Genomic DNA, 19,286 nt, shown 5'->3' on the forward strand with positions numbered 1-19,286 from the left:
GTCCCAGGTTCGATTCCGGCTTGGGTCACTGTCTGTACGGAGTCTGCACATCCTCCCCGTGTGTGCGTGGGTTTCCTCCGGGTGCTCCGGCTTCTTCCCACAGTCAAAGATGTGCAAGTTAGGTGGATTGGACATGATAAATTGCCCTTAGTGTCCAAAATTGGCCTTAGTGTTGGGTGGGGTTACTGGGTTATAGGGATAGGGTGGAGGTGTTAACCTTGGATAGGGTGCTCTTTCCAGGAGCCAGTGCAGACTCGATAGGCCGAATAGCCTCCTTCTGCACTGTACATTCTATAAGTAGGAGGACATAGTCTCGGCCCTTTGCATGAAAGAGGTCAATACCAACTTTGGTCCATGGGGTGGGCACCAGTTCATGCGGCTGCAAAGTCTCTTTTGGCTGAGCCGGCTGCTATCATTGGCACGTTGGGCAATTGAGGACAGTATTGGTGATATACTGACTGATGCCTGGCCAATATATTGCCTCTCGGGCTTGACGGCGACAGTTTTTGACCCCCAGGTGACCTTCGTGGATTTGGCCGAGGACCAGCTCTCGCATGCTCTGTGGGATTACTATCCTTTCCAGGTTCATTGGTGTGCCGTCCACTAACGCCAGATCAGTCTTTTATATTATAGAACTGTGGGCACTGCCTCTTTTGCCAACCATCCGTGAGATGGCGCATGACCCACTGGAGTAAAGGATCCCTGGCCGTCTCCCTGACGAATCTCCATGACCCTTTCATCAGTGGCTGGAAAGCTGGATGCACAAAACTTCACATGAGCGTCGATCTGACAGACGAAGTCCGACTACTCACACGGCGTGGTGATGGATCTAGAGAGTGCGTCGGCCACAATTAGCTCCTTGCCCGGAGTGTAGACCAGGTCGAAATCGTAGCGGCGGAGTTTGAGGAGGATACGTTATAGGCGTGGCGTCATATCATTAAGGTCTTTCTGGATGATGTGAACCAATGGCCTGTGGTCTGTCTCGACCGTGAATTTGGGCAGTCCATACAAGTAATCATGAAATTTGTCAAACCCCGTTAGGAGGCCCAGGCATTCTTTTTCAATCTGAGCATATCGTTGCTCAGTAGGTGTCATGGCTCTGGATGCATATGCTACTGGGGCCGAGGAGGAGGATTCTCCCGCTGGAGGAGTACAGCCCCAATGCCAGCCTGGCTCACGTCGGTGGAGATCTTCGTCTTCTTGGCAGGGTCGAAAAACGCCAGTACCAGGGCCTTGGTGAGTTTCGCCCTGAGCTCACTCCACTCTCGCTCATGAGCGGGGAGCCACTGGAAGTCGGTAGTCTTTTTAACAAGATGGTGGAGAGCTGTGGTGTGTGATGCAAGGTTGGGAATAAACTTCCCAAGGAGGTTGACCATCCCTAGGAAGCGGAGGACCGCCTTCTTGTCCTCCGGGATCTTCATGGCGCTGATTGCCGACACCTTGTCTCCATCTGGCTGCACACCGAACTGCGAAATATGGTCGCCAAGAAACTTTATTTCTGCTTGACCGAATGAGCATTTGGCTCTGTTAAGTCGGAGGCCATGCTCGTGGATCCTATGGAACACTCACTTGAGGCGATCGATGTGCTCCTGAGGAGTTGTGGACCAGACAATGATATCATCGACGTACACTCGCACCCCCTCGATGCCCTCCATCATTTGCTCCATTATTCGGTGGAACACCTCCGAGGCGGGGAAGGGCGGACGCTGTCCATGTTACCGGATGGCTGATCGCTGGTCAAAGGCAGACTATCTCAAGGTAGGTCCGTCAAACTCGAACATGACTCACTGGTACCATGATGTGTTGGGTAAGCTGGGTCTGCGAGGACTGCATTTACTGCAGCAGTGAGAGAGACTGGCTTCCAACACTTGAAGAAATGCAACTTTATTTTATTGAACTATTAACTATCATACATACTTAAACTGTGGGTTGACACTATGCTGAGTTGACTGGAGACCTGAGGCTAACCTGACCAGACTATCTTACTGCCACATGGTGTATGTTCTAGCTGTTGCTCACGGGCTCTGACTGTCTCAGAGGCTGGATCCCAAGAGAGCGGGAAAACTAGTGCCCTCTGGCTTTATAGTGGTCGTGTCCTGTCTGGTGATTGGCTGCTGTGTTCTGTGTGTTCATTGGTCATCCTGTGTGTCAAACACTGCCTGTCTGTGTACCATCATATACTTGTGTGTATATTATGACACAAACCTTACGAGACGTCATGATCTGGATCTTGCCCTCGCTGGTGATAGAAGCTGTGCGGCTCATTGAAATATACCGGCACCAGATTTTCCTGGGCCCCGGAAATAATGGACTTGCCAGGGCACCGTTTAGTACTAGTCCACACAAACGTGGATCAGGTTTGATGGCACCTGGGGGGTGGGGGGAGGGGGGGGGGGTGGGGGGGGGGGGGGTGGGGGTGGGTGGGGGGGGGTGGGGGGGGTGGGGGGGTGGGGGGGGATGCGGGGGGGGGGGGTGGGGGGGGGGGTCCCCAGGCCTTTGGAAACCACTGGGTAGCATTGCCAAGGGCCTGGGCCTGTGCGGGGACATGCCCATGAAAGCGGCTTGAGGGCGAGTATGAAAGGTGGGGGTGTTGAAGGGTGGGTATGAAAGGGCCTCACCTGTCCCTGCACGTGCTGAAGTGTGGCCTCGGGGGGGCATTCCCCACAGGGGCCCGGAAACAAAACAGAGTGTCGCTCGATAGCGAGGTCCTTATGAGCCCGGCTGCAAGTGCCAGGAACGCCCCACTAGTCCCGCCCAGAACGGACTGATTTTAGTTAAATCACACCTTAAGTGTGGGTGAATAGCAGTGTGGATTTGACCCGAAAAGCCGGCCACAATCACCCTGCCAAACCCGCCCAAAATAACACTAACGCCATGCTGTGCAGGAAAAGCAGCTCGCCGCGGTGCAGCATTGCCGATAAAAACCTGGAGACCAGCTCTCGGGATCTACCCGGCCTTCAATGCGTGGCGAGATCCAACGCGATCTCGTGAGACGTTGCGATGTAAATCCCGCCCATTACGGGCGGGATCACGTTTTGACAAATCTGCATATTACAGCAAGACAGTCGGGCCCGATTCTCCAGCCTCGTTGCACTCTCACTCAAGTGAAACGAGGCCGGTGAATAGCGGGAGAGGCCAACAACGCGAAACAAGCCAGGCGCTAAACAGTTTGCGATGCAAGTGTTCCGCTCCCGCAGGCGAAATCGGGATCGCACTGTCGCGTGGCGAGAAGCCAATTATCTCCGCTTAAGCCTCATTTCCATACAATAAAAAAGAGACCCATATATCCAACTGCATAGGCCTCCCCATCAGAAGCCATCCTCCCTGGCGTAGTGTGAAGTACCAGGGGGCAGTGCCCAAGCACTGCCAGGGTAGTCCTAGTCATAGACTCATAGAATCATACAGCACCGAAAAGGCCTTTCGGCCCATTCTGTCTGCGCTGGTCAAAAACAATTATCTATCCATTTTAATCCCATTTTCAGCACTTGACCCATAGCCTTGTATGCCCTGTGATCGCAAGTACACATCTAAAAACATCTTAAAGGTTATGAGGGTCTCTGCATCCACCATCTTTTCAGCCAGCCAATTCCAAACTCACAAAATCCTCTGGATAAAAATGTTTTTCCTCACATCCCCTATCAATCTCTTGCTCCTTAAATCTATGTCCCCTTGTCATTGACCCCTCCACTAAGAAGAAGGTTTGTTCCTGTCTAATCCATCTATGCCCTCATAATTTCACACATCTCAATAATGTCCCCCCTCAGTCTCCTCTGCTCCAAGGAAAACAATCCAAGTCTATGCAATCTTGCTTCATAACTAACACTCTCCAGCCCAGGCAACATCCTGGTAAATCTCCTCTGCATCCTTTCCAGTGCTATCACATCCCTCCTATGATGTGGAACTGCACACAGTACTCTAGCTGTGGCCTAACCAACGTTTTATACAGTTCCAGCATCACCTCCGTGCTCCATGCCTGGGTATTGCCCAGACATCACCCTCCCCCCCCCCTGGGGGCTGGACTTCCCTTTGCGCTCCCACCAAGGACCGTTCACCAGATTCTTGCCTTTAATGGCTTCATGACCCCATTAACTCTTTGGCGGGGAACAATCGAAATGGGAAATCCCAATGGTGGAAAAGCCGTTTGGGGACTCCCGCTGGATTGCCTGCCCCTGTCGCCTTTCCTGCCCACCACAAATGAGGGCAGAGGATTCCTTCCACTGTCTCAGAAACACACATTCAGACACACACACACTCATTCACTGTTATTCTCTCCCACATACACACTCACTCTCTCACACATAAACCCAATCTCACTCTCTCACTTGTACACAAATATACTCACTTGCTCACTGTCATGCACGCACTCTCACTTGCTCTCAACCCTTTTTCACTCACAAACAAATTCCTAATTACTCACCCTCTCTCACAGTCACTCTTGTACACACTCACACACATCAATTTTCTCTCTCTCTCACACACACACACTCACTCACCTACTCAATCTTGCTCACTCATTCTCACACACAAACATTCATTCACACTCATGCTCACTAACATATTGCACATTCAATCAATCTCTCACTCAGTCTCACAAAGGGAAACTAGGGCCAGGGTCACACATCGTTAATGGACTAAGCAGAGGACAGGAAGGGCCAGGGACCACTGATATCAATGATCGAGGGAAAACTTTGTATTATAATTGGTTAATAGCCATTGTGCTAACAGCTGGAGTGCATCTTCAATTCGGGGGAGCACGGTAGCATAGTGGTTAGCACAATTGCTTCACAGCTCCAGAGTCCCAGGTTCGATTCCCGGCTTGGGTCACTGCCTGTGCGGAGTCTGCACGTTCTCCCCGTGTGTGCGTGGGTTTCCTCCAGGTACTCCGGTTTCCTTCCACAGTCCAAAGATCTGCAGGTAAGGTGGATTGGCCATGCTAAATTGCTCTCAGTATCCAAAGTTGCCCTCAGTGTTAGGTGGGGTTACTGGGATAGGGTGGAGGTGTGGGCTTGGGTAGGGTGCTCTTTCCAAGGGCCGGTGCAGACTTGATGGGCTGAATGGCCTCCTTCTGCACTGTAAATTCTATGAAATTCGATGAAATTCAATTATGTCAGATGATGAAAGATCACATGAACTGGAACCTGAGGGAAGCAGGTTTGAATGGAGTCCCGCCTATGTCTGTCATTAAATAGTCAGGAAATATTCAATATTCTGCAACAAAAAATACTCTGTCGTGGTTTCCAGCTGTCTTCTATTAAAGGCACTCAGAACCCAGTCATGATATTAATACATGGTGTCAATATTCTGCGAACCGTTTTTAAGGGAATGAAATAACTTCCCCATTGATGAAGGCAGTCACTTCAGCAGAGTACACTCGAGAAACACTTGCAGCAGAAAATGGAGCAAGAAATTGTTATTGGACCCTAATGACAGCTGACTGTTGCTGAGTAGGCAAGCTGACTAACATTGTGCCATGAGCAACGATGGTAAAAGAGGACAATATTTAACATTGTGCCTTGCGGCGCAAAGGTAAAAGAGGTCAACAGATTTGTGTGTGGGTGAAAACCCGCAACTCTCTGCATAATGAATTTAGTGGGATCAGCCAGCATGAAGGCTTCCAACTGAAGATTTTGCTGCTAAGACTTTGTTTTGGAACAGAGAGAGCAAGGCTCTCTCAAGGATGAATTCACATTGAATGGCGGAGCAGGCTCGAGGGGCCAGATGGCCTACTCCTGTCCCTCGTTCTTATATTCTTCGTTATATTGCTTCTGCCACGTGTTGATTTTTCATAGGGGAAGATCCTGTACCTTGCTTTACTCTTTGAGGGCAGTATAGCTGATGATGATTAGAAGCCAGATACCTCTGCTAAGAGGGATCAGCATATCATTGAAGAAGGTAGTAAAGATGTTCACTCTGCAGAAGGCACCAATGACATAAAGCAAAAACCTAACACAGCAGCTCTTTCATACATTGAAGAACCAGGTCCAGTAGTTCTTACTCTTGCCACTGTAACCATTACCATTACAGAACAAGGTGAATCTGAAGTTACACCTGGAGATCAAAAAAATGAGAGATACTGACTTACTGACAGGCTATTAGCTGATGAGCCTGGGCCTCCCCAGAGCACCGATCCCAGTAGCTGAGCATGCCGATGTGCTTTCCCCACTACATTTGAAGCCTGTGTTTCACAGGGAGCCGGCGTGTTGAAGATTTGCACACTCCTGACGCTGGATACAGTCGGTGGATGAATAATGTGGAAGGTAATTGAAGGAATTTTTCTAGCACTGTGTGGTATGACCCTGAACACAGTGCAGTTGCAGCAGTACTGTTTACACACAATCATATCTGAAGGTCGAGGGTTTAAAGTCATACTTCCGACTGGCACTCTGGCATAGTGGATCGCGCCTATTAGGTATTATTTTCTGGAGTGGAGAACTACAGGCGCCAGAAAGGCTTGCTCCTCAGAGATCAGGGCGTCCTTTTCAAAGGGTGCCCAGATCACAAAGTAAAGTTGAACTCCCCCCACCCACGGATGTCACGGCCACCCGCTGACATGGGCAACACTCTCAACCCTCGACCCTGGAGGGACAATCTGCCCCCCCCCCCCATTACTAAAGGTCCACGTCACCTCCCCTGCACCACGAGACATGAGGGCAACCCAACCCCACTTCATCCATTCTCATCAGCATTGGGGCATTTCTGCCACCCCCAAGTGAGAATACCCCTCTATGGGGTCATTGGGGGCCCTCCAACCTTTAAGGTCAATGCCCCATTTCATTCTTCTTCATGCTACTCCTTCAACCTCCCTTCATGCACCCCCCCCCACCCCCCCCCCCCCCTTTCCCCCCCCCCCCCCCCCACCCCCCACCCTGCCAAGATACCTTCACACCAAAACCCTTCATACACACCTTCAGGCCTCCCCCTTCATGCCTCCCCTTCACCCCACCCCCTTTCATGGGCATGGCCCCCCTCAGGCCCCATCTATTGGTAGTGCCCTTTGGCACTCTGGCATTGCCAGGTTGGCACTGCAGGGGTGCCAACCTGGCAACTGGACCAGTTGCCAGGTTGTGCCCTGTCCCTCACCACCTAGGGGCTTCAATGGCTCCGAGACCCCCGGTGTGGCATCACATCTGGCTTCCGTTTTTGGAAACCAGTACTGAATGGCGCTGGTCTCGCGCTGTGCCGGTGGGGCCAGTGAATGCTGTGAGCTGGGAGACTCCGGCCTTGAACAGGATGCACATCTTTAAATCAGTTTAATGACCCATTTAAATAAATTGATCTGGATTATGCCCAGAGAGGACGTGAACCAGATCACGTCCGGCGCTGCAGGTCGGGAGCATTGCGATTGGTTTGGTGCCTAGCGAGATTCCTGTATTTGGGCTCTCCCGCTATCACCGGAAACCGAGGGATAGGTGCCCGTCGCAACACAGCCTCAATATTGCGCCCTTGTTAGGTCCACAATCTACACTAGTTCTGGCAAAAGGTCACTGACCTTTGTTTCCCTCGACATAGCTGTGCTGAGCATTTTCAAAACTTCCTGTTCCTATTGCAGCAAAAATAACTCTTTTCACCACCCCTCCAAAAAGCAATCTGACTCTTGTGAGCCTATCGTTCCCCTTCAGCAAGAAATCCAGCAACAACTGCCAGAGATTTGGCTCGGCACAACATTAAATATAATTTTTTTTTAATGGTATGAGAAAAGCATGAGCAACTTGCTGACTGAAAAGAAAATACAACATCAAAGCAATAAACTGATCATCTGAAAAAAAAATTCAAAAAAGTGATCTTTAAAAAGTATCAAGCAGCAGAGCCAACCAATAAAATCTTTTTTGCCTTTACACTTCCTCCCCACCTTATCTACCATTCACGGCTCTCACTGTTGCTGCAACCACAACTTCCCCCGGCCTCTCCATCTTGCTCGGCCATTTTGACTCCTGGAGCCATTTTGTTCTATGGTGTCTGTGCGGGAGGTGAAGAGCGCGGCCAAGAGTGGTTTCCACCATCCAGAATGCACCCTGGCAGTCAAAATAAATAGCCACATGGACCTGGCTTTGTCCCATCCTTGAAGCACACACTGAAAGCTTCTAAAAATAAAAGAAATCGCTTATTGTCATGAGTAGGCTTCAAATGAAGTTACTGTGAAAAGCCCCTAGTCGCCACATTCCAGCACCTGTTCGGGGAGACTGTTACAGGAATCGAACCGTGCTGCTGGCTTGCCTTGGTCTGCTTTCAAAGCCAGCGATTTAGCCCAGTGAGCTAAACAGCCCCAAAGGACCAAAGTTCTAAGGACCAAAGTTCATCACATCACCGCTTAAACAGTTTCTTGGCAATGTTTCATTGTGATGGATGAAAGAGGGTGGTGGGAGTGTGGAACTTGTAATGAAATGAGCGTTGACAAAGAGTCATCGGACTTGAAACATCAGTTCTGGCACATCATCAGACCATTTGCATACGTGCAGTGCGGTCAGCGTAAGTTGAAGGTGTACCTGAGCAAGTGACCCGAGGAGTTCGAGTGAAGGCAAGCATCCAGAAGAGGGCAGCAGAGCAGAGCTTCTGATTGGCTGTTCCGGGGAGATTTGCATACGTGCAGCGCGGTCAGCGTAAGTTGAAGGTGGTTTGTGAAGAGGCTGTTCTCGACCGTCATTAAGACCCTCCTCTCCATCTTCTCCCTGTTCGGCTTCCCCGCGTACATACACAGCGATTGGGGGTCCTCCTTTATGAGCGACAAGCCGCGTCAATTCCTGCTCAACAGGGGCATCGCCTCTAGCAGGACGACCAGCTATAACCCCCGGGGTAACGGACAGGTCGAGCGGGAGAATGGTACCATCTGGAAGATCATACTACTGGCCCTCCGGTCCAGAGATCTCCCTATTTCCCGATGGCAAGAGGTTATCCCCGATGCCCTACATTCTATCCGCTCACTCCTCTGTACCGCAACAAATCAGTCACCTCATGAACGTCTTCTTGTCTTCCCCAGGAAGTCGTCCTCCGGATCCCCTCTCCCGACGTGGCTGGCCGCCCCCAGACCCATCTTGCTCCGGAAGCATGTACGGGTGCACAAGTCCAACCCGTTGGTGGAACAAGTCCAGTTACTCCACGCTAACCCGCAGTAAGCGTATGTGGAGTACGCCGACGGTCGGCAGGACACGGTCTCCCTCCGGGACCTGGCACCCGCCGGCGTGCGGCCTTCCCCCCCTTCACCACAGACCCCCCCCTGTTTTTTCCCCCCAGCGCCCCACCCAGATCACCCCTTCCCCATCTATGGCGTCTCCACAGCCAGCTCGGGTGACTGAGACTGTTCAAGGACCATCGCTCCCGGACTCCAGGACGTCAGCGGAACCACCACCATCGGCTGAACCGACGTCACCTACTCCACTGCGGCGGTCTGCCAGAATGTCACGGGCCACGAAAAGACTGATCGAATTGATCTAAATTTCAACAGCTCCATGGACTTTATTGGGACTTTGTGTACTATTGCTAATTGTCTGTGCCAGTGGGAAGCCAAAAATGTAGTTAAAGAAAAGGAGAGACAATTTTTGTTCTCCCGGCTGCTACTCATAGCACCAGTTCTCTCCCCCCCCCCCCCCGCCTCTCGCTGATACACCCCCCCCCACCCGGCTTCTTTCTCCGCAAGGGGTGAATGTGGTGGTATGATTTGCATAGCTGTCTGCCATTGGTGCAGAACACCGGCTTACCATTGGCCCTGGTCGGTCATGTGCCTCTCGACCGATTGGTTGAGACCAGTCATGTGACGGCTCTCCGATTGGTCGAGAGGCTGAGTTAACCACGCCTCCATACCGAGGTATAAATAGTCGGAACGCCCGGCGGTCGTCCATTTTATTGTGGTCAACCGCAGGGCTAGGTTCTAGCTTATTAAAGCCTAACTTTTGTACAGCATCTCGTCTCTCGGCAATTGATGGCTCATCAGTCAGTAAGTGTCTTTCAACTGGTCGAAAGTGATTGAGTTTCATGGTTTGATCCTCATCTACCCGAGTAATCCTTGGAGTAATTGAGGAGAATTCCCATTCCTTTCAGATCATTGACCCTGGATGGGCTATCCCCGGACAACCCATTTTATTCTGATAGCTTTGTAAATTGATAGGTGTAGTTTTGTAATTTGCTTCACCGTTTTGAGGCTCACTTGAGTCATATTGACAGCGAAGAGGCAAAACCATATGGAAACAAATTGATTCTGTCTCACTGAAACATTTTTGGCAGGAGTCAAAGAAAGTACAGTAACAAAATTCCAGGCTAATGGATGACTAAGGAATGGTAACGCCTTAAACAAAAAGTACTTGGTTCAAACTGATGTTGTTTTTGTGAATATATGAAGGTGAATCAGTCTTACAGCAGGAAATAGAACTTTAAAATGAAGAAGATCAGGATGTAATGCAGCAGGAATTTGACAAAGCATGTGCTGTGTGGGAAGACGAAAAACAAAAAGAATGCAAAAGAATAAAATAGCTTGTCAAATAAGAATACTGGGACTGTTTTATTCGAACAATGACATTGAGATTCTTAAAGCAGTGATGGAGAACTGTAATCCTGCATTTAAACAGGAGAAAGACAATTCAGATGGTTGGCTAGCTAAGACTTTTTTCTTTAAATGTGGATAAAAAAGAACCTGTAGCACTGAATGAGAACGGAGATCAGGGGTGGGATTCTGCAGGAATCGGCAGGGCGGGCAACTCCGGCGGGAAGGAGTGGCGTGAACAACTCCGGTATCGGGTCACCCCAAAGGTGCGGAATCCTCCGCACCTTCAGGGGCTCGGCCGACGCCGGAGTGGTTTGCGCCGCGCCGGCCGGCGCAGAAGGTGCTTGGCGCCACGCCAACTGGTGCCGAAGGGCCTCCACCAGCTGCTGTGAGTTGGCACATGCACGGGAGGGCCAGCGTGTGCTGGCATCATCCCAGTGCATGCACAGGGGGGATCTTCTGTGCATCGGCCATGGTGGAGGACCACAGCAGCCGATGCGGAAGATTAGAGTACCCCCATGGCACAGGCCCGCTCGCGGATTGGTGAGCCCCCGATCGCGGGCCAGGCCACCGTGAGGAGGACATCTCCTGGGGCCAGATCCCCCCCCCCTCCCACCTTGGATCCCGGACGCTGCCTACGCCGTTAGGTCCCGCTCTACTCTACTCTACGACCTACTCTAATTTACACTGGCAGGACTGGCGGAAAACAGGCGGCCGCTCGGCCCATCGCAGCTGGAGAATTGCCGGTGGGCCGCTGCTAGCGGCCGCCGACCGGCGCGATTCCCGCCCCTGCCAAATCGGCGGCACCGGTGAATTCGGTAGCCAACGGGGGCGGGATTCACGCCGCCCCCCCGCCGATTCTCTGTCCCGCGCAGGGTGGGGGGGGGGGGGGGGGGGGTGGGGGGGGGGGGGGGGGGCCTTCGGAGGATCCCGCCCCGGAACTTTAAAGTCAAAATACTGATGATAATGTAAGATCTGGGTTTAAAGAAGAACTGAAGGAAATACTGAATCGATATGGTAAAAAGCTTTATGACAGATAATAACTTTCTTCTGGGTGCAGAATTTACACTTTCTGCTGTGCAAAAGCCAGAAGAATTACCCAAAGTCAGCAATGTTGTTAATTTCTGGATGACCAGAGAAAATCAGGTGTAAGGTTGTCTAATCAACAACATGAAACAAATGTAAACTTTTATTATCATGAGAAAGAAAATGTACTAGTGCTCATCTCAGAAGATGAAGCCACCAGCAGTGAAGCAAATTCCCATGTATGTGAGAGGAAAAATGATAAAAAGTGTTATAAAATGGGAATTAAATTATAACTGATGCAGATATTTGGGTCGCTGCAAGTTAAACATTGTGATATTGTGAAGGTGCAACCTTCTAATTGTAAATGTTTTTTAAAAAATAATTTTTATTGAAATTTTTACAAAATACAAAATACAAAATATAAACATCTTAACTCTATTAACAAACAACCGCGGTAACACCCCATGAACAATACCCCCCCCCCCCCCCCAGCTTCAAGAGCAACTTCAAACAAAAGGAAAGAACAACAAAAAACAAAAGAGCATGCTAATTGTAAATGTAAGCGTAATGGGGAAAGAATATTACTTGCACTGTATGTAGTAAGTTACTTGTTAAAACGTATATAATTTTATGATTTGTCATATTTTAGATATTGTTTATGAAAACCCATCACCATGATGATGACCTTTTATTGTTTAGGAGAAGTTGATAGAATTATAAGATTGCTAAATTTTGGGTCTGTCCATTAAGTAAAAAATGAAAGGAGTCATGTGACCTATTCTGTAGTCTGTCTGCGTGCAAGCCTGGTGGAGGGGGTGGGGGTGGGGGAGGGGAAGGTGCTGGTGATGGGGGTGGGAGGGCGGTGATTGTTAGAGGTTAATGTGGACCCAAATTGTTTTACTGGGATTATGGTGTAAGGTATTCACTTTGATACAATGGCAGCAGTGAATGGGCTGACAGCAGATAAATCATGAGTCTCCAAAGTCCCAGTGAAGTGTTGAGAGTGTTGGACTGTAAACAGTTTTGCTTTAATCTCTCTATTTACTTCCAAGACAAAAGAGAATTGGGTAAAAAAGGTAGCTGGTCCGCATTTCTAACCAGATATAAGGCCCACATGATTCATCTTAGCATGGAGCTGGGCTTTCTGAGTGGAAACAGTCTTAGATATCCCAGAAAGCTCACAGACAAGGTTTGTCTACCATGATCCTGGAGAGTGAGATCAGCTGTAGAAAGCAGGACACTATGGTTCTCCAAGCAGGAAGATGGGTTGTAACAAAAGCTTGGGAGCAAAGGTCAAATTTAGGAGGAGTTAACGAGGCTGGAGGATATGCTTATTTTGCATTCGAGGAAGGATCTCGGAGAGAAGGAATCCTCACTGTCATAGACAATTCTGAAATTAAAATTCCCGGGCTGAGGAAGGAATAGAACAAACGTAAACCCTCATGAGCTAAGATTAACTTGGATTATTTTAGGGAGGATTGAGTGCCTACCTAAAGGATAGTATATGGGTGGCATGGTAGCACAGTAGTTAGCACTGTTGCTTCACAGCGCCAGGGTCCCAGGTTCGATTCTTGCGTGGGTCACTATCTGTGCAGAATCTCCATGTTCTCCCCGTGTCGCGTGGGTTTGCTCCGGTTTCCTCCCACAAATCGCGAAAGACGTGCTGTTAGGTAATGTAGACATTCTGAATTCTCCGTCCGTGTACCCGAACAGGCGCCGGAATGTGGCAACTTGGGGCTTTTCACAGTAACTTCGTTGCAGCTTTAATGTAAGCCTACTTGTGACAATAAAGATAATTAATTATTAAAGTATACATGCGAAGAATGTTTTTTAAAATATATAGGAGAACAAGTTGCCGACAAAGATAGTGTTCAGTCACAAGGACATTGATACATTTTTTGATGCAATTGATGTCTTAAGGTGTAAATTGCAGCCAGGAAGTTCAATATTTCTTGCCAAATTTACCAGGTTCTTTGGAAATCGCAATATTATATTAATCACTTCAAATGTGGACTTTGCTTTCATTTTACCTAAACGCAACAGAAATATTGTAATTAAATCGAGATGAGTTGATGTTGACTGCAAAGAGATACGTTTACACAAATTCAACTTATAGTTAACTTTTTGTTTGCAACTCAGGCATCCCCATTGTTGCCCTTTGCATTTGCTTAGTGTCCATGTCTGGAGCATCAGTAAGCATCACATAAGACATGAATTTAAATGTCCTTAGAACCTTAAGCACTTACAAAAGGCGTTTTTCTCTTTCTGTATCAGGTCCTTGATTTCAGTTGCTGCCTGCACTCACCAACCCTCAACAGTTGTGAAAGGGTGGTAAAATGTTGTGATTGAGCCCTCGGATCCCACTCCTTCCCGTTTCAAACTTTGCAAACAGAAATCAGTTGGGGTTCAAATATCAAAGAATCATAACATTCCTACAGTGCAGAAGAAGGCCATTCGGGTCAGAGTCTGCACCAACCCTTCGGAAGTGTAACCTACCTAGGCCCAATCCCTCACTCTGTTCCTGCAACCCCACCCGAAGAGGTATGATCAATCCACCAATCCTGCACATCTATGGACTGTGGGAGGAAACCAGAGCACCCGGAGGAAACTCACGCAGGCACAGGAAGAATGTGCAAACTTCACACAGACAGTCACCCGAGGCTGCAATTGAACCTGGGTCCCTGGCGCTGTGAGGCAGCAGCGCTAACTACTGGGCTACCTTGCCGCCCACTGCCAAGGACGGCTCTGGAATTTAAATTCAATTAAATGAATCTGGAATTACAAAGCTGATGGGCGGAATTCTCCGCTCCCGGGAAAGGTCGGGAGGGCCGTCGTGAACTCGGGCGAGTTTCACGACGGCCTTGGAGGCCGCTCCTCGCCCCCTATTCTCCCCTTCCAGCGGGGCTAGGAGCGGCGCTCCATAACTCTCGGTTGCCGGGCGGAGCGCCTAGAGTGACGCGACGGCGGCGCCTATGTGACGTCAGCCGCGCATGCGCAGTTTGGCCGGCTCCAACCTGCGAATGCGTGGCTGACGTCACGACGGCTGACAGCTTGAACCCGCGCATGCGCGGTGGCCGTCTTTCCCCTCAGCCGCCCCGCAAGACGTGGCGGCTTGATCTTCCGGGGCGGCGGAGGGGAAATAGTGCGTCCGATTGAGACGCCGGCCTGACGATCGGTGGGCACCTTCTTCTCAAGTTCTGGCCTCTTGAACATCCCCATTGCAATCAATTCTCCAGGACCTAATCTCTGGAATATCCTCCCCGCAACTCTCCACTTCCCCACCTCTCCTTCCTTCTTAAAGACACTCCTGATAATCCATCCTCCTTTTGTTTTTATAAATATAGAGCACCCAATTCTTTTTTTCAATGAAGGGGCAATTTAACATGGCCAATTAACTTATCGTGCACATCTTTGGATTGTGAGGGTGAAACCCACGGAAACACAGGGAGAATGTGCAAACTCCACACGAACAGTGACCCAGAGCCGGGATCGAACCTGGGACCTTGCGCCATGAGGCAGCAATGCTAACCACTACCCCACCATGCTGCCTATAATCCATTTTTCTAACCAAACCTTAGGTCATCTGACTGAATATCTCCACATGTGATTTTGTGTCAATTATAATCATAGGAGCCCCAAGAAGGCTTTGAACTCAGTGATTTATTTAATAAGTACGTGCTAGGCCACAAAGCAATGAGCAGGACATCCAGTCCCTGCCGGGATCGTCCAAAAATGCCGGTTCCCATTCTGGTTGTTTTTTTAAAGAGCCCCACTATTGGGCCTCCATGCCTAAGAGAGGGAGCTTGTATTGCACAAACCCCATGGGGAGATCAATTAGGTCATCCCCGTGCGTCTCGTAGGAGTTATTACATCTCCTCCGTGAAGTCCGCATACCCCTCTGTTGTACAGGGTGGAGGAGCTCCTTCGTTGCTTCGCCCATGGTCACATTTGCAGCGCTTGTGGGAATGGGTTGGGGGGGGGGGGGGCGAGGGTAATGCATTGGGGATAATTGCTTTCATACCAATCGTCTGGGGGGGGGGGGGGGGTGGGTTGCGTCAGCGGCCGCTCCCTGGTAAAAGTATTGTGCGAGTCAACAGAAGCTTCTGTCTCTATGTCTATCCCTGAGCCTTCCACCTCGCGCATCTCTGTGTCCCTGGCCCTTGGGGAGTGTTTCCCCTTGACCCCTGGGTGACGAGCAGAAGGGACTACAGAAATGCAAGTCGTTGTTGCTAATACAATGCACCAATTCATTTTATGGACAACATGTGAAACACACAGGGAGTCTCACTTCCAATTCTGGTTGCATTCCTGAAAATCACGTCAAGTGAAATTACTTTTAGTTTCCATCAGAAATAAAGCCAGAATTAGGCTCCTTTGGACAGTTCTCTCCTGGAAAAAATAATGTTAAAGTTGAAATACTCTACTGTACATGTGCAACATTGTGCATTGGAAGATGAAATATCTTGCAAAATGAAACACGTCATTAAATATAAAAGGGATAAAATATTTTTTAAAAGTACATTCACCAACAGTACTTTTATATTGACCCATCAACATCAAGTGGCAGAGGTTGCCCAGTGCAGGGAGAGGTTAAAGTACCAGGACGATCTGTACCAACCCCCTTATGCCACCAGATGAAACCCAGGACTTCAGTGTGAGTTCAAAACAGGAACCAGAAGCAGAACAACTGAAGAGCAGACTTCAGGAGCTAAGGTAAGAACAGAGGGTGAGAGGCAAAGTCGGTTGTGGCTACTGGAAGCGCAGGCAAGGCAGGGGCGTGTGTGTCGGGGGCGGGGGGGGGGGGGGGAGGGTCAGAGAAGGGGAGGGATGGAGGTAAGGCTCGATTGCCAGAATTCTTGAGCCGCTGGGATGCTCTGTACCTTCCAGTAGCGCACCTCAACCTGTGGGTGTCCTGACTGTGTGGCGTGGCTTCAATGGGAAATCCTATTGACAAGCAGTGGGAGTAGAGAATCCCATTGCCAGTGAATGGCCCATCGCCAAGAAACACGTGGCTATGGGACCGCAGAATCCAGTCCAAGAGCAGGCAACATCAGAGGATCGTAATACCGGGAGGCAAGACTGGGAGGCGGGGCTGGGCTCTGGGGGAATAATGACTGGGGTGAGAGTGGAAGGACTTTAGGAAAGGTCATGTCAGCAGGGAGGCCACACAAGAGGAAAACTGTTGGAAGCGATGTTAACGTGAGCTGGCAATGTTAAATGGGTACATTGTCATGTGAGAGTACCTTTCAGAAATGAGTGTTTAAGAAATGTACCTTGAAGAAATGGGTGTTCATCAGTGATGTCAGAGTGTGGGTGGAGCTGGGCTGTCTGTCAGCTTTTTACTTTCGTTTTAGGCTGTTTGCTGCAGGGTGTGTTTTATTTCTGTTTTCAGAGCTGGATAGCTGCAGTCACAGCCAGAAGGTGTATGAGTCTCTCTCTGCAATCTAAAGACTGTAAATCGATCCTTTGGTGATTAAAACAAATAACTTCCCTCAGTAGTGACTTTAACCTGATGTGCTTCTGTTTAAAGGTTTTTTTAAAAGTCTTATGGATGTTAAAAGGACAACTTAAGGATTACTGAGTGTTGTAGTCTTTGTGGGTTATATTTGTATTGATGGTTGCTAAGATGTTCACTGTATGTTTTAAAAAGGTTAATTTGAGTTCATAGAATAAACATTGTTTGGCTTTAAAAATACTTTTCTATTTCTGCTGTACCACACCTGTAGAGTGGGCCGTGTGCTCCCCGTACCCCAATCTATTAAAAGTTGTGGTTCAGGTGAACTCCATGATACACTTTGGGGTTCTCTAAACCCTGGCTCATAACAATATTGACAGCACTTTATTAACAAGGTGAAAGTAAAACAATGTTAACCAAGTTAATGTTGAGTGGAAATTTACTACACAAAGCACCAATTGTGATTAAGTCTGCCTTCAACCAATTTTCATTCTCTCTTTGCAAAGAAAGAGACATAATAATAAATGTGCTCTGTCCCTTTCATGGGCTGACTTTCCTGTTTTAATGTGACCATCTCTTCTCACAGCAGGAACTGACCTGCTCCAAGTCCCGGACTCGGACTTATTTAGGTAGAATTTTCTTTGCCTCACGCTGGTGTTGGATTGTGAATGTTCATGAAGGAACGTGCAATAAAAAGGTGCCTGCACAGAGTGTGGCTTCCAACCATATTGACAACGGAGTTCCATAGAACCCAGTTTGGGAACTCTTGCATTAGATGATTATTTGAATAGAAGCAACGTGCAATGGTACAGGGAAACGTCATTAAATCATAGTGCTCATTGTGAGAGCCAGTTCGAAGTCGTTAGGCTGAATGCCCATAACAATTCTGGAATTCTGTGATTTTTCTTTTGATAATTTTCCCTGCAGAAAAAGTAATGATAACAAGGGTTCGCTATTTCCATCCGGTCAACAGTAACGAAATTCAGAGGTGAGGTGGGAGTGACCGCCCTTGACATCAAAGCAGCTTTTGTTCGAGTTTGGCATCAAGAACCTCTAGATAAACTGGAGTCAATCTGCTGGTTGGAGTCATAGTTGTCTCAAAGGAAGATGGCTGTTGTGGTTGGACATCAATCATCTCAGCTCCACGACATCACTGGAGGTAAGCGTGACTCTTGTCGAGTTTTGTAAATGCGCGCCCTCCACTGAGCTTTGCGTAATGTCCTCGATCTGGGAATGGGGTAACGGTCCAGTCAAGATAAACGGTTGACCATCATTTTATCGTTGCCACGGGAACGTACAATTCCATCCAGTTTCATGGCCAGGACAAGCGGCGCCGCTCAGTTGGAGAACTGTACGGTTGATGTCCAAGTTCTTCATCCACTCCACCTCTGGGAATAGCCAGGGCGTCCATGATCTCACCTCTATTTATACTTTGCGGACCCATTTCGAGGGGCAATGTTCCTCATCGTCATTGATGCCAACTCATAGTGGATGGAAGTCCTCAAGATGCAGCCGACGATAGCCTGGACTACCATAGAGAAACTCTGGCACATTTTCAGCACACAGGGCACACTTGAGGTGCTGGTGTCAGACAATGGTACAGTGTTTACGAGGGTGGAACTTGCATTCATGTCTGCCAGCGGGATCCATCACGTGAGGACCACCCCATACAACCCAGCTTCAAATGGGTTGGCTGAGCAGGCAGGACAATCGTTTAAGCTCCGCATGAAAAGACAAACATCGGGATCATGGGAGTCCCACTTAGCAAGGTTTCATTCTGCTACCGGACAACCCCGCATGCCACGACGGGCATCGCACTAGCCGAGATGTTGATGGGTCGCCGCCTCCGCATCCATCCTCTCCTTCCGGATCTTGACGGGAAGGTTCACTGCGCTCAGGACCAAATCGAGGTAGACATAGATCGCCGCAGGTCAATGAGCGATTTCACACCGGGAGACGCAGTACACATCTAGAACTGCAGTGGAGGGGCCACTTGGACCCCAGGTATCGTGTTGGCAAAAACAGGTCCAGTTTTGTACCAAATATGGGCACAGGGCTGCGATTCTAATCGCTACGTGGAATATCTCTGAAGCCGCATGTGGGACACTCCCACCGTAACCGCCATTGATTCAGACATCTCGTCTTCGCTGCTGCCCAGCCACCCCTGTTCGCACCAAAGCTCCCGGCTCCGCCGATTGCCGAGAATTCAATGGTAATTTCTGAGGACACTGAGATGTCGGATGAAGAATCATCCAACTCCGAATCGGAAACCGAGATGGATATTCTACCATCGCTGGTGGTGCCTGTGCTGGCTCCCGCGGCCACGCTAGCATT

This window comes from Scyliorhinus canicula, chromosome 19 (genome assembly GCF_902713615.1).
Source record: "Scyliorhinus canicula chromosome 19, sScyCan1.1, whole genome shotgun sequence".
NCBI lineage: Eukaryota > Metazoa > Chordata > Chondrichthyes > Carcharhiniformes > Scyliorhinidae > Scyliorhinus > Scyliorhinus canicula.